Source organism: Talpa occidentalis, unplaced genomic scaffold (genome assembly GCF_014898055.3).
Source record: "Talpa occidentalis isolate TD23 unplaced genomic scaffold, MPIMG_talOcc4v2.1 talOcc4.16, whole genome shotgun sequence".
Lineage (NCBI taxonomy): Eukaryota > Metazoa > Chordata > Mammalia > Eulipotyphla > Talpidae > Talpa > Talpa occidentalis.
This window is the reverse complement of record NW_023601653.1, coordinates 65633250-65649594: the sequence shown is the minus strand read 5'-3', so window position 1 is coordinate 65649594 and position 16345 is coordinate 65633250.

Here is a 16345-nt window from a genome sequence, read left to right as displayed (position 1 = left end):
CAATAACATGTAGATAATTCAACTGTACTCTGTTCCTTCTTATTTCTCTAGTCACCTTATGATGGAGGACCCCACAAATCTGTTTAAGGGAAGCAGCCATCTGTCCCAGCTTTAAGAAATTTCTTACATACATCATATTTCCCATATCTTCCTTCAAGCACTTGGTTATCAAATTGTTGTTTCCTCTGTCTGTGACACATTTTATCTGCCCTACCTCCCCATCCTACTTTCTCTTCGTTAATTCATCCTCCTTTTTTAGGTCTTAACTTGTTAGACATTACTTTTGACATTCTTAATTCACTAAGAACTGTTAAGATCCCCTGCTATTTCTTTTTTTTCTTTTGATCCTGTATTTCCAAACTTGAGAATGTGTAACTACTTATTAGTTACTTAATTTTGTTGTGTTTTTCAGCACCCAATGAATGTGACTACATATATAAGACATGTTGCTCACATTACAACCCATTACCTAAGACAGTGACTAAAATATAATGTGAAGTAAATAAAAAAATAATTGCTCAGTGAATAAATGAGTAACTATTGACATCCAGCCTATGGCTCAGGAATCTATAGTTAATCCCTGCCAATAATTTCCATGTGATGAGCTTAAAGGAAAGTTTATGAATGTTATTATATTTCTCTTTGATGGAAAGATATACTTATTTTCCTTTTCTGCAGAATTTTGTCAAGAAATTGTCAATAATGCAATGTGATATGCAGAACGAAAAGTTTTGGATCAGTTTATATTATGACAGCAAACAATTCAAGTGGGTTTGGTTTGATGGTACAGATCTTATCCTGGACAAGTAAGTCTCTTGCTGTTTGAAAATTTCAGTACAGAAAATTATTATTTTCTTCTAAATCTAAATATTTACTTTAAATTCAGACAGATCTAGATTGCAAAGCAGATATATCTATAATAAAAAAGAAAAAAAAATAAGCAGATGGAAAAAACAGGTATATGAAAGAGTTATTGCGTAAGGTTAAAATAGACATTTTACCATCAAACTCATATTTCTTGTTGATTTTGAAATTGATGTCATTACAATTCTGCAATTTATTATTTTTCTATATTCAAAAGGGCATATTTGTGTCTCAATTTCTCTTAAAATGATACTCTCACTGAATTTAAGACCCACATAATATGATTCATCTTGATCCTTACCTTCATCACATCTACCAAGAAACTCTTTTCAAATAGGTCACTGTAGTGGCAGGACGGCCACAAAGTAGTATCTTTATGATTCAAGCAGACAGGTGAAGGAGTCCTGGAGCCCTCAATGAGTTTTTCAGGCTTTTATTCAGTTTACCAGACAAACAGCAGACAGTGTTGCTTGGGGCCCGGAGGCTGGCAAGCCTCAGGACTCTCTGGCGTTCTCTTGTGACCTTTACTTCTCTGCTGATTCTGCTTCTTCTGCTAGTTGGGTTCTGCTGGCATCCCTGTGACGCCACCCTTATAAGCCCAGTCTCTCAGCCCAAATGTATCCACCTATGTATGCCCACACCCTACTCCAGGAGCCCACCATCAGGCATGCATTTACTCTAACGGTGGGAGGGCAGAAAAGCCTGATACTTTACTTACCCTACAGTCACATTCTAAGGGGGTCATTGTTCAACCCACAACATACCTTTTTAAATATTGTTTCTATGCATCAACTCAGATGATTTTATGACGCTGTAGTGCCAGCCGGCCCAGGGCAGGTTCTCTGTCAATTAGGGCAGATGGTTAAAGGTCTTGGAACTCTCAATGTTTTTTTCAGACTTTTAATGTTCTTTCTAAGCCAATTGTTATGGGGCAAGCCCACAGGCTGGCAAGGCAGGGAGGCAGGGGACCTGAAGGTTGGCAGGCCTCCCAACCCCAGGCAAATCTTTAATCTTTCTGTTCAGGCTTTCTCTGGAGTTCTCTTCCTACTCCATGCTGTCACTCCAGTAGCCTCCCTGCAGCCATTCTCCACTGCACTTGTTCTGTGTGTGACGCCGTCCTTATATCCTCAGCCTCCAGGCTCAGGTGTGCCCACATACACATGCCCACACTATACTACAGGTGTCCACAATCAGACACATATACCCCACACCCACGCTCCCAAGAGCCTCCTACATTATCATAATCAAGGCTGCAGGTGACAGCCACAGAGGACAGTGACATTAAAACATGAACATTTTCATACATACCATACAGAAGTTGGGAAGTATCAAAGTGCATTCTAAAAGAGAATAACATGAATTTCCATAGTAATTTCTAAGAGCCATTGCACTGTCACAGATATCACAAGTATTTTGACCATCACATAGAAACTTCTGTGGATTACCTCAGACAATGCCAACTAAAACCATCAATAATTGAAAGGTGTGGTGAGAAGAAACTGCTGTCTACCACTGATTAAATGAGCCAGAATAAATGGTTAAATACTAATGATAAAATTCTCCTATAATAAGTTTATAAAACCCAAACATCTTTATAAAGTTTTCATGGATGAGTGATAACACATACCTTCATTTAACTACTTATTCAGTTTATCATCCTAAAAGATTATGGGTGCAGTACTGTGAAGGTTTGAAACAACACAGTCTTTCTGAATCATCTAGAAAAATCATTCCTGTCCAAGGTGCTCATATATTAAACCCACTCTACCCTATTGCTTAATGAACAGATTTATGAAACAGTGATAATTGTGTAACAGAAAACTTTGATTTTGAAAATTTTATATTTTATGAAGTTACTTGATCTCTCTCAACATCATGTCTTTCCAATCTACCTTGCTAATAGAACAATCCTTTCAAACACTTGTTGTAAAACACACACAAATATAGATCAAATAGATCACAAAAAATGTTGTAGTAGTCAAACTGTAAGACTGATGAGACTTAACCATTATAGGTACAGCTAAGTAATTGATTTGCTGTATTTATTGTTTATTTTTTTCTTCATGTTTATTTTTTCCATATTGTTCTTTGTCATGGGTATGTTCTCTTTCTAGTCCAAAATCCTTCTTTTTTGACTTTCACTTTATTTATGAAAAATACCTCCCCCTCCACCATGAGATCAGTTAACACAGTATGTTTGTAAAAGCCAGTTTCACAGACTCCGGAAAATTTAAATACCAATATCTTGATTCTTCATTGCCGCACTGTAATATGGTCAGTAATTAATAGCACAAGCTCTGAAGCTAAGCTGCCTGGATAGAAATATTGTCTTTGCCACTTGGATGATGTTAGTTTTGTTATTCAAACATTCTGTGTTTCTGCTACATCATCTGTAAAATAGGGAGAATACGAGAGCCTACTTCATAGGTAGGTTGGAAAAATACATTAAATGGTAGTTTCAGGATGTGGAAAATTGTCTAGGACACAGAACAACTCAATGAAGCTATTGTCTTAACTTTAGCCCCTCTTGCCCTTTGTAACTCAAATCTTAAAAATAATTAAAGACGTATAAATCATGAAATACATGAATCTAATTAAAACATATGACCTCTAACATGAACTCTCATGAGCAAAATATGCAAGATTCCTCCCTATATTCCCACACTAACATACATGATTTCCTAATATAAGCCTTGGGTTCAAATTAAGACTACAGATTCACCTGAAATTCTGTGTGACTACATATTTTTTTTTTAAGATTTATTATTTATTTTATACAAGAACAGGGGTACAGGCCAGATGCGCGGGAGGGTGAGAGGATTCACTAGAGACAGAGTGGGAAACAGAACAGGCATACTGACGAAATACACTGCCGAGGGGAGCAGCGGGCAAGACAGGAGAGGTCTTCTGCGCCATGTAGGACCCTCGCCAGCTGGCCAGAATCGAACACACCCTGCAGGCTGCGGACAGCTTCAAAGCGCAGTGCTCAGCTACCTGCACCGCCAGGGGAGGCCCTGCATATTCATTTTTAATGCTATACTTTCATATAGTAACCCCATGCCCTGTTTCAGGAATTAGAGAACATATAGTTCATGACACTTTTCCTGAAATACTTTGATTTTTATTGACATACTTATATATTTGATCTTTTAAAATGCTTGCATTGTATTTGCTCTATTAGTATTCTGATATTTACTGTTGAAGGATAAAGCTAATTTTTTGATGATCAATTAATAATGATGATTAACAATAATTTTGTTGTACTCTATATAGAGTGTGTTTATCAAATATTATTGTATAAATAAAATCTATAAACACCAGTGAAAAAGGGGGAAACTCTGAAATTGGATGTGGGCACAGAGATCATAGCTAGAATTTTAGGCATTGTTGTCATCACACTTCCAGATCTAAATTGAATTTGGTACATCATTTAACATATTTGTTATTTATATTTTTATAGAACTGGGAGCATGTTTATTTATTTGACTGTGTAGCAATATATTATTGACCTTAAAAATGAAAGTTATATATAAAACAAATTAATCTTCTAATGGAATATATTTTCTCTTCTAGGCCTCAATTTCCAGGACATGAGAATGCTAACAATAAGTGCATATGCATAAAATATGGCCAGATGGTTGCTGAAGATTGCCGAAACAGTGGCTATTGTATCTGTAAGAAGACAAGCTATTAAATGCAGATAAATACACGAGGTACCAAAGAGTGGACATCTAAGATCTCCCATGAATTCAACAATGTGAAATATTTTTTCAGCTAAAAATATACATTACTAGACATAACATCTAGCAGTGTAAATATTAAAAATGTCATAGGAGGGCCTCCCTGGTGGCACAGAGAGTTAAGTGCAGCACTGTGAAGCTGTTTGCAGACTTCAGAGTGCGGGTTCAATTCCCTGCCAGCCAGGGAGCTTCCCACATGGCGCAGCAGACCTCTCCTGTCTCGCCTACTGCTCCCCTGAGCAGTGTATTTGTTCCTTCTGCCTGTTCTGCTCCCTGCTCTGGCTCTGGTGAATTCTCTCACCCTCCCGCGCTTCTGACTGTACCCAGTGCTTGTATAAATAAATAAATAAATAAATAAATAAATAAATAAATAAATAAATAAATAAATAAATCTTTTAAAAAATGTATTAACCACACAAGGATCAAAGTGTTTGAAAATGGAAAATCCTCACTGGAGTGAAAATTTGGACAAATTTTACTTTATTTACAAACAAGGATTTGTCCTGCCATCAGTCAGGCACTGAGCCTTAAGTATTGGAGATGCACTAGGGGGAGGTCAGACATTAATAAATGACCACATTAGTAAGAATGTAATACTAATATAAAAAGCGTTTTCTAGAAAGAGGAAAAAGAAAGCGTTCAGATTACAACAAAGAGCCAATCTACATGATAGAGTTAGTAAAGACCTTCCTGATGTAATAATATTTATGGTGAGATTTGAGAAATGAATAATGTTATTAACAAAGGACAGCAGGAATCCAATTAATAGTATTTCAGAAGAAAAACAAGCTGCAGGTGGAAAAGTCTTGAGTTGGAATGAAGATTTATTAATCCAAGAGTTGGATGTAAATAGTCTACTGCAATCCTGGAGGGGAAAGAAGGACATGGGAAACGCGATCTTGAAGACTGTAAGAAAGATGTTAACTTATTCGGGTTATTCTCAATCCTAAAGCCCCCCAGACTGAGCCAGGATAAAATGATGGTGTCTTGTTCATCCTCATTCACAGTCATAACATGCAGTTTGTGAACAGCAGCAGTCCTGATAGTGATGGAGATAATAAGTGATAAACACACATATACATACATGTGTATATTTATACTATCAGATTTACTGATGTATTGATGAATATATAAGGGCAACAGGTCAGGGGTGTTACCAGTTTTTCTTTAGCTTTTGTTAGCAAATCAGACTCACACAAAGACTGACAAACAAAAAATTAGCTCCTTTCTATATGCAAACAATGAGTTAGAAGTGATATAAATCCAGAAAATCATTCCATTCATAATTACACCAAGAAGAATTAAAAATCTAAGAGTAAACTTAACAAAGGAAGTGAAAGACTTATACAAAGGAAATGATGTGACATTGTTCAAGGAAACAGAAGACACAAGAAAATGGAAGATTCCTTGCACACATATTTAGAAGAACAAATATTGTTTAAAAGCCTATTTTACAAAAACAGTATATAGATTCAATGCAACTATATCAAGGATCCAATGACATTCTTCAAAGAAATAGAACAATACTGAATTCCAAAGGGAACCACTGAAACCCCCAAAAGCCAAAATAATGCTTACAAAACAATGACAGTGGTTATCAAAGCTACAGCTATCAACAGTATGGCAGTGGAACAAAAACAAACAGAACAAGGAAGAGAATTGAGAATGTAGGAATGAACCTACAATGGAACCAGGTTATACATGGAAAAAATGACAATCTCTTTAACAAATGGCATTCATAAAACTGGAGGCAGCATACAAATGAAATTTTCACACCTGTGATATGGGTCCATATCAAAATGATCAGAAACAACAAGTGTTGGTGAAAATGTGGGGTTAAAGGAACACTTGTACATTGTTGATGGGAATGGAGACTGGTCTAGCCCTCCCTGTGAGATACAATATGGAGGCTTCTCAAAATATTAAAAATAAGCCTATCATATAATCCAACAATTCCACTCCTAGTATCTACCTAATATGCACTCCTATGTTCATTGTAGCCCTATTTACACTAGGCATTCTGCAATTCAACCATTGAAAGTCTAGATTAGAGAGAAGGACGATTTATATCTGTGACTATATTAATGCAGGAATATTAAAATATAGTAATTTTTATCTGCATACTGTATTGTATCATATTGAGAGATTTTATTTATTTTTTTAAAACGGTCTTTTTTTTTTTTTTTTATACAAGCACTGGGTACAGTCAGAAGGGCGTGGCAGGAGAGGTCTGCATGCATTGTGGGACCCTCGCAGGCGGCTGGGGATCAAACCGGCGCTGCAGAGGCTGCAGGCAGCTTCGCAGCCCAATGCTCAAATGCTGCGCCACTGGGGAGGCCCTTGGGAGATTTTAAAAACATGTCTGACCTTCCTTAATTCACAGTTATGAAAAATGTACAAGTTATGTACATTTTTCACAGTTATGAAAAATGTCAACTTACATAATACAAGTAAAACTGAATTTTATTTTTAGTTATGGGACACAATTTATTTTATATGTTGGAATTTTGAAAATCTGGAATATCTCCATATATGATCTATGGGGATGAACAGTGTATATTTTAGTGGTGTGTGTGTAGTGACAACACCTAAAGAGGGAAATCCTATATCTCTAAGACACAACAACATAAAACAAAGTTGACTCAATAAAAAAACTTTGTAAATCAAAAGAAAACATTTTTATTTAGAAGTCAACAAATACACATTGGACAAAATTAAGCTATCTACTTATGCAGTTTTATATTTACATGTAAATATTCCAACCATTAAAAAAATCTATAAAATGGTCAGTAAATTAGACCTATTTTACACAGTATATTCACGTTTGTGCTCTGCTCCAAAATCTACGAATTTTATGCTATAATTATTTGCTGCATTTTTTTTCTGAACCTACTAGAATATGAGAACATCTTGATTTTGTGTGAAGGAAAAGGTAATAATTGAATGCATCAGGCTGGCTTAGAGACAGATCCACAAATGGAGACTTTCTGGTACAGAAACTTACTGGTTGGGGAAGATAATGGGATGTCTTCCCGTTGTCACGATTTGGTTGTTAAGATCTACCAGTCCCATTCAATGATATGACTTCAGCAAATTTAAAAATTTATCCTTAAAACTATAAATAAATTACACACAAAATCAGTGTTCAGAATTTTCATAAGTACAGAGAAGTCATTTAATCATTTATTTCCATACTTGGTGGAAATACATCATGTACTCAAGCATAAATAGCACTTAGACAACACATACAATATCTGTGATTTCTGGGCTGTTTAAAAGATTTGTTTTATTTATTTATGCATACAAGAACTGGGGTCTAGGGCCTCCCTGGTGGTACAAGAGGGTAAGCACAGCACTGTGAAGCTATCTGCAGCCTTGGAAGCATGAGCTTGATCCCTGGCCGCCAGGGAGATAGCCACATGGCACAGCAGACCTCTCCTGTCTCACCCATTGCTCCCCTCAGCAGTGTATGTAGTCAGTATGCCTGTTCTGTTCTCCACTCTGTCTCTGATGAATCCTCTCATCCCCCGCACCTCTGGCCTGTACCCCAGTTCTTGTATGTACAAATAAATAAATCTTTAAAAAAAAAGAACTGGGGTGTATGCCTGAATTGCAGGAGTAAAAGGATTCACCAGAAATGGATTGGGGAGCAGAACAGGCAGCTCTACTGAAATACACTGCTGAGGGGAGGAGCTGGCAAAACAGGAATGGTCAGCTGCATCCTATGTGTGTTAGCTCCCTGGCCTGGGATGGAACTCATGCCCAGTGGCTGTGGTAGCTTGACAGTGCTTAGACTTTACCCCCTGCATCACCAGGGAGACCCAGTGCTGTTTAATTTTTAATGCAGGAGTTCAGATTTGTGTATGTGCACCTTAAAGCCTTTTTCATGCTCAGGTTCGTATTCCAGTAATTTCTCTCATGTGTTAGGACTAAACATAGGAGGGGGGATTATAATTAATACTCACCCAGTCTTCTCTGCTGTGTGTCTTCAGGATGATGAAATTTTGAGTCATGCAACACCAACCTTTTATGGCTGCTTTTGTTCTCACTTAAAAATTAATTTGTGCATACTTCAGCCAGTAACAAAAGAATAGGAATTATTGGGCCTCCCTGGTGGCGCAAGGGGTTAAGACGCAACCTATGAGGCTGTGCCACTGCACATGTGCCTCTGCAGCACATGTTTGATACTAGGACAGGAAGCTACGTACATGGCGCAGCAGAGCTCTCCTGCCTTGCCCACTGCTCGCCTCAGCAGTGTATTTCAGTCAATCTGCCTATTCTGTTCCCCACTCTGTCTCTGGTGAATCCTCTCACCCTCTGTATCTCTGGCCTGTACCCCACTTCTTATATGCATAAATAAAAAAATCTTTTTTTTAAAGATTTATTCATTTATTTATACAAGCACTGGGTACAGTCAGAAGCGAGGGAGGGTAAGGGAATTCACCAGAGCCAGAGCGGGGAACAGAACAGGCAAACCAACGAAATACACTGCTGAGGGGAGCAGTGGGCATGGCAGGAGAGGTTTGCGTGCCATATGGGACCCTCACTGGCGCGGGGGATCGAACTGGTGCTGCAGAGGCTGTGGGCAGATTTGCAGCCCAGCGCTCAACCCCTGTGCCACCAGGGGAGGACCAAATAAAAAAATCTTAAAAAAAAAAAAAAAGAATAGGAATTAGGGCCTTCCTGGTTGCGCAGGTGGTTGAGCGCAGCGCTGTGACACTGTCCTCAGCCTCTGCAGTGCTGGTTCAATCCCCGCTGGCCTCAGAGCAACCCACGTGGTGAGCAGACCTCTACTGTCTCACCAGCTGCTCCCCTCAGCATTGTATTTTGTCAGTCTGCCTGTTCTGTTCTCCGCTCTGTCTCTGGTGAATCCTCTCACCTTCCCACGCATCTGACCTGTACCCGGGCTCTTGCATAAGTTTAAAAAAAAAAAAAATCTTAAAAAAAAAAAAAATAGGAATTGTTTTCCAGTGGACACAAACACTCTTGAGATAGATCATAATTTGTTCCATAATACAAATCTTAATAAATTTAAAAAATTCAAATAATACAAACTTTTTCTTCAATCATAATGAAATGAAACTCGAAATAATAAATGATGAGTGGGCTTGTATTTGTATGTAAGATGTTTATGTGTGTAAGTTTGTATAAACATGCAAACATATAAGCAAAGTAGCTACTACCCATGAGGATGCATTGAACTTTGAGTGAGGGCAATTAACTTACCATTTCATCACTACCTTTTTTTGTTACTGTTTTAATTGAGTTAATAAACAAAATCTTCATAATTATTTTTATATCTTTACTCCTTGATCAAATTTTCACTACTTCATCAATTCATATATTTCACATTAATTAACTTAAAATATTTTCCCATTATACTGCATGCAAGTATATTTCATTTCCCCATTGAATTATAAATTCTTTTTCAATGAGCAACTTTGAATACAAGTTTTTCTCTACCAGGTTTATTTTATATATTCATTTCATTTCCAATAGTGGATTTTTGTTAGGAAAGAATAAACGCTACAAACAAATTGCAAATACTGGTCTTAAATCTTTCAATACTTCTACAATACAGGTTATTTCTATTTAAACATTATTTGCAAATGTGGTTAAATTTATTGTGTCCATTATCCTTTTAATATGACAAAAATTTGTAATTATTTACTTTCATTATTTTTAGATATTCATATCTATTTCATTTTTCACTATTAAATTTAAAAATTGAGTAGGAAGTTAAATACTTGAGATAAAAGTGCTTCTTACTTTGAAAGTTATTTTTTTTTAAAGATTTATCCATTTATGCATACAAGAGCCAGGGTAAAAACCAGAGTTGCAGGGAGTGAGAGGATTCACCAGAGACAGTGCGGGGAACAGAACAGGCAGACTGACTGAAATACATTGCTGAGGGGAGCAGTAGGCTAGCCAGGAGAAGTCCACTGAGCCATGTGGGCTGCTCTCTGGCCAGGGATCAAACTTGAGCTGCAGAGGCTGTGGATTGCCTCATAGTGCGGTGCTTAACCCCTTGTACCACCAGGGAGGCCCTGAAATTTATTTTATCAAATTTGAGTTCTAAGTTATGCTGCTCCTTTCTCTTTCAAAGATAATTTTATAATATTTACCCATTTTTGTAAATTAATTATTCAAATTTAAAGGGATTTTTGCACACTGTTCCACATGTAGAATAACATGCATTATTTATGTAATATGTTTTCTATTTATTTAATGAAGAAAGCTTAGTATGTTTATTTTCTTAAAGGTGATTATGAAACAATCCATATTAATTATATAACAAACCTGGAAAATGAGGGGGGCGGAGCAACATGGCGGCGAGGAGACGCTGCGAGTAAGATCTCCCATTAAAAAAAGTGAATAGGGAGGAAAAGCGGCAGGTCCCAGTGAGAACTGGGACACGGAAGATAAACGGGTGACGCCAGCGAACTGCCCGAAGAAGAAAGTGGCCATAAAAGAGGACTAGAAGGGAGGGAAGCGCAGAACCCTGCTCCCCTCCCCCGCCCACAGAGGCGGCACTCTCCGACCGGCAGAGACGAGGGAAACAACAAACCAAAACGCCCAACAAGAAAAACGGATGCAGCAAGTGGGACTGTGAGTGGAAAGGAACTATTTCAGCCACCACACCCCGTGAACGGGAGCTGAGGCGAACCCTGCAGGATCCGCCGCGGCGGTGAGCGAACGGCTCCGGGCGCCATTAGAGAAGAACAAAGACCCCTGGAGACGCGCACACAGCCCGGGCTGCCGGTAAGCCTGCGCGGGAAACGCGGCGCGCCTGGCGCGCTTGAAAAGCAAGTGCAGACCTGGATCGCGGCTGCCCAGGTCCCCGCGCCTGCGACCTAGGCTTGCGGGGAGACGACCTAGGCTTGCGGGGAGACGCACGGAGGTCCTCACTGAGGTGAAGGTCCCTCCCTGAGTAAACAGGAACCAGGCGCCCAGGCACGGGAGCCGGGTGCAAAAGGCGCCATTCCCGCGCCACTGAACTGGGCTACAGCCCGCGTCCTGGACCTGAGGGCTTTGAACTGAGACCCGGGGCACGAAAATTCGGGGCGTGGTTTCTCCACGATGGTGGGGCACAAGGCAGACACAGCACCCCAAAGCTGTTGAGGTGTACCCTACCATTCCCGCTCTGTTCTCTGTCCCACGGGGTGGGGGGAGGCGAAAAACAGCCCCCCAAGGACAATAGGAGAGATCTCTGGCGCCACCTAGCGACCAGGAAAAAAAAAGTCACTAACACCCTATAAAACAGGACATCTCTTAAGTCTGCTTGAAAAGGGCAGAAGGTTTCTGGAGGACCCAGTGGCCAGCCGGGAAGTTATTCCACGCCAGGCCCCTTCCGACCAGCAGTCTGAGCCCACAGAGGGAGCAGGCACCCACGTCCGGGGCAGACCGGGTGCGCAGAAGAGTGTGCCTGAAACCGGAGGCGCAGGGACTGCATCCCGCTTCGCCATTTGAGAACAGGGACATTTCTTCAGTAAAAACTGCCTAACACCAGCAGAAAGCTTCCCCAGAAGACAGAGATGGCTCCTGGAAGAGCCAGAGGGGAGCGGAGAAGTTCACCCAAGATGTCAGTCAGTCCGAGCAACACAGTGTCCCAACGCATACGACAAATTAGAAAACAGACAGTAGGGAGTAGAAGAACCACACGCAACCTAAAAACTCCTCAGGAAAGAAGCACACCACAAAAAGAAAACCACTCCCCAGATTGCAACGACAGCAACTTGGAAGAACTTCTGAGCCTTCCAGAAAGAGAATTTAAAATTGCCATGATTAAAAAAGTGATAGATCAGAAGAAGGAAATTGAGTCCCTAAAGAGGGAAGTAAGAGAAATGCAGGAGATCAAAGAATTAATGGAGGAACTAAAGAACTCTGGGAAAAGCAATGAAAGCAGAATAGATGAAATGGAAGAAAGAATAAGTAATCTTGAAGACACAGAAATAAAAAGAACCAAAACAGAAAAGGAAAGAGAAGTACGAAGGAAAAAGAATGAAGAAGACTTCGGGAACTATCTGACTCCATGAGGAAAGGAAATATAAGAGTTATAGGAATTCCAGAAGGAGAGGAGAGAGATGTAGGAACAGAGAAAATATTCATGGATATAATTGAAGAGAACTTCCCAAATGAGAAGAAGGAGCTGAAATTGATATACAAGAAGCAAGAAGAACACCAAACTTCCACGACGAAAGGAAAAACACAGCAAGACACATAATAGTAAAGCTCCCAAGAATCCAGGACAAGGAAAAAATAATGAAGCTGACAAGAGGGAAGAAACAGATAACATTCAAAGGAAAACCAATCAGGCTGACATCAGACTTCTCTGAAGAAACACTACGGGCAAGGAGAGAGTGGAGGGACATAGTCAACAGACTCCAAGAAAACAGATGCCAACCAAGAATACTCTATCCCGCAAAGCTCTCTTTCCTCCATGAAGAAAGAATATGGACCTTCCCAGACAAAGAGAAACTCCGGAATTTCATTGCGACTAAACCCCCACTCCAAAAAATACTACAAGGAATCCTAAAGCCAGAACCTCAGAGGGACGAATAACAACGAAAGAAGACCAAAAAAAAAAAAAGTTATTAAAAGAATAAATAAATAAAATCAAAGGAAAGACAAACATAATGGCAAATACAGATGCTAACATATCAATATTAACTCTAAATGTAAATGGACTAAACTCTTCAATAAAAAGACACAGAGTTGCAGCCTGGATTAAGAAACAAAACCCAACCTTTTGCTGTCTCCAGGAAACACATTTAGCTACAAAAGATAAAAATAGGCTCAAAGTCAAAGGATGGAAAACAATCCTACAAGCAAATGGGCCAAAAAAGAAAGCAGGAACAGCTATACTTATATCAGATAAAACAGACTTCAAACTCAAAAAATAAAAAGAGACCCCAATGGTCACTACACTATGATTAAGGGGACAATACTTCAAGAAGAAATAACACTCATTAACATATACTCACCAAACGAAAGAGCACCAAAATATATCAGACAACTGTTGTCCTCTCTGAAAACAGACATCAGAGAAAACACATACGTAGTGGGAGACTTCAACACACCACTATCAACAATGGATAGATCAACAAGACAAAAAATAAGTAAAGAAACTAAAGCTCTAAATAAGGACCTAGAGCATTTGGGCTTAACAGACATCTATAGAACACTAAACCCAAAAAAAACGGAGTACACATTTTTCTCAAGCGCACACGGATCATTCTCCAGGATCGATCACATACTGGGGCACAAGACAAACATCAACAGATACACCAAGATTGAAATCATACCAACCATCTTTTCTGACCACGAAGGCATCAAACTAGAAATAAATCATAAAAAGAAGGCAAGGAACTATCCTACCTCATGGAGATTAAAAAGCCACACTACTGGAAGACCACTGGACTAACGAGGAGATCAAAGAAGAAATTAAAAAATTCTTTGAATTGAATGACAAGGAGGACACCAATATCCTAAATGTATGGGATGCAGCAAAAGCAGTAATAAGAGGAAAATATATAGCAATAGAAGCTCACATCAAAAAACAAGAAAGAACTCAAAGAAACAACCTAATCTCGAAGCTCAAAGATCTAGAAAAAGAACAACAAAAAACCCCAGAACCAGTAGAAGAAAAGAAATAATAAAAACCAAAGCAGAAATAAATGAAATTGAAACTAAAAAAACAATCCAAAAGATCAATGAAACCAAGAGCTGGTTCTTTGAAAAAATAAATAAAATAGACAAACCCCTAGCCAGGCTCACAAAGGAAAAAAGGGAGAAAGCACAAATACACAGAATCATAAATGAAAGAGGAGAAATCACAACGGACACAGCAGAAATCAAAAGAATAATCAGTAACTACTATGAACAGTTATATGGAAACAAGTTCAACAATCTAGAGGAGATGGACAAATTCCTACAACTCTACAATCACCCAAAGCTAGATAAAGAAGAAATAGAACACCTAAACAGACCAATTACAAGCAGCGAAATTGAAATGGTAATTAAAAACCTCCCCAAAAACAAAAGCCCAGGACCTGATGGATTTACAAATGAATTCTACCAAACATTCAGAGACGAATTAGTGCCTATCCTTCACAAACTCTTCCAAAAAATTGAGAAGGAAGGGACAATACCAAACACGTTCTATGAAGCCAATATTACACTAATACCAAAACCGAATAAGGACAACACAAAAAAGGAAAACTATAGGCCAATCTCCCTAATGAACACTGATGCAAAAATCCTCAATAAAATTTTAGCTATCAGAATCCAACAATGTATCCATAAGATAATTCACCACGACCAAGTTGGATTCATTCCAGGGGCACAAGGATGGTTTAACATCCGAAAATCAATCAACGTTATCCAACACATCAACAAAAAGAAATATAAAAACCATATGATAATATCAATAGATGCTGAGAAAGCTTTCGACAAAGTGCAACACCACATTCATGATAAAAGCCCTTGAAATTCTTGGGATACAAGGAACATACCTCAACATCATAAAGGCCATCTATGACAAGCCAACAGCCAGTATCATTCTCAATGGTGAAAAGCTGAAAGCAATTCCATTAAGATCTGGAACAAGACAAGGATGTCCACTCTCACCACTGCTTTTCAATATAATACTGGAAGTCCTAGCCAGAGCAATAAGACAAGAGAAAGACATCCAAGGAATCCAAATAGGAAAAGAAGAAGTCAAACTATCACTATTTGCAGATGATATGATAATATACATAGAGAACCCCAAAATCTCCACAGAAAAACTAATTCAACTCATCAGTCAGTTCAGTAAAGTGGCAGGATACAAAATCAACACGCAAAAGTCAGTAGCCTTCCTATACACAAACAATAAATCTGAGGAAGAAGAAATCAAAAAAACCACCCCTTTTATTATTGAAACAAAAAAAATCAAATATTTGGGAATAAATCTAACAAAAGAGGTAAAGGACCTATACAAAGAAAACTATAAAACACTGTTAAAAGAAATAGAAGAAGACACAAAGAAATGGAAAGACATCCCCTGCTCATGGATTGGAAGAATAAACATTATTAAAATGGCCATCCTACCAAAAGCAATATACAGATTCAATGCTATTCCAGTCAAAATCTCAATGGCATTCTTCAAAGAAATAGAACAATTATTGATGAAATTCATATGGAATCACCAAAAACCCCGAATAGCCAAAGCTCTACTGAAAAAAAAAGAAGGAAATGGAGGCATCACACTCCCAGACTTCAAACTATACTACAAAGCCATAATCATCAAAACTGCATGGTATTGGAACAAGAACAGACATACAGACCAATGGAATCGAATAGAAAATCCAGAAATAAACCCACAGATTTATGGTCAACTAATCTTTGACAAAGGAGCAAAGACTATGCATTGGAGCAAAGAAAGTTTGTTCAATAAATGGTGCTGGGAAAACTGGGTCGCTACATGCAAAAGAATGAAGCTTGACCACTACCTCACACCATACACAAAAATCAACTCAAAATGGATTAAAGAACTAGACATAAGACCTGAAACCATAAAATACATAGAAGGAAATATAGGCGAAACACTACGGGATTTGCACATCAAAGACATCTTTACAGACACATCACCCAAAGCAGTGATAGTGAAGAAGAAAGATAAACAGCTGGGACTACATCAAATTAAAGAGCTTCTGCACAGCAAAAGAGACAATAACAAAAACAAAGAGAAACCCCACCAA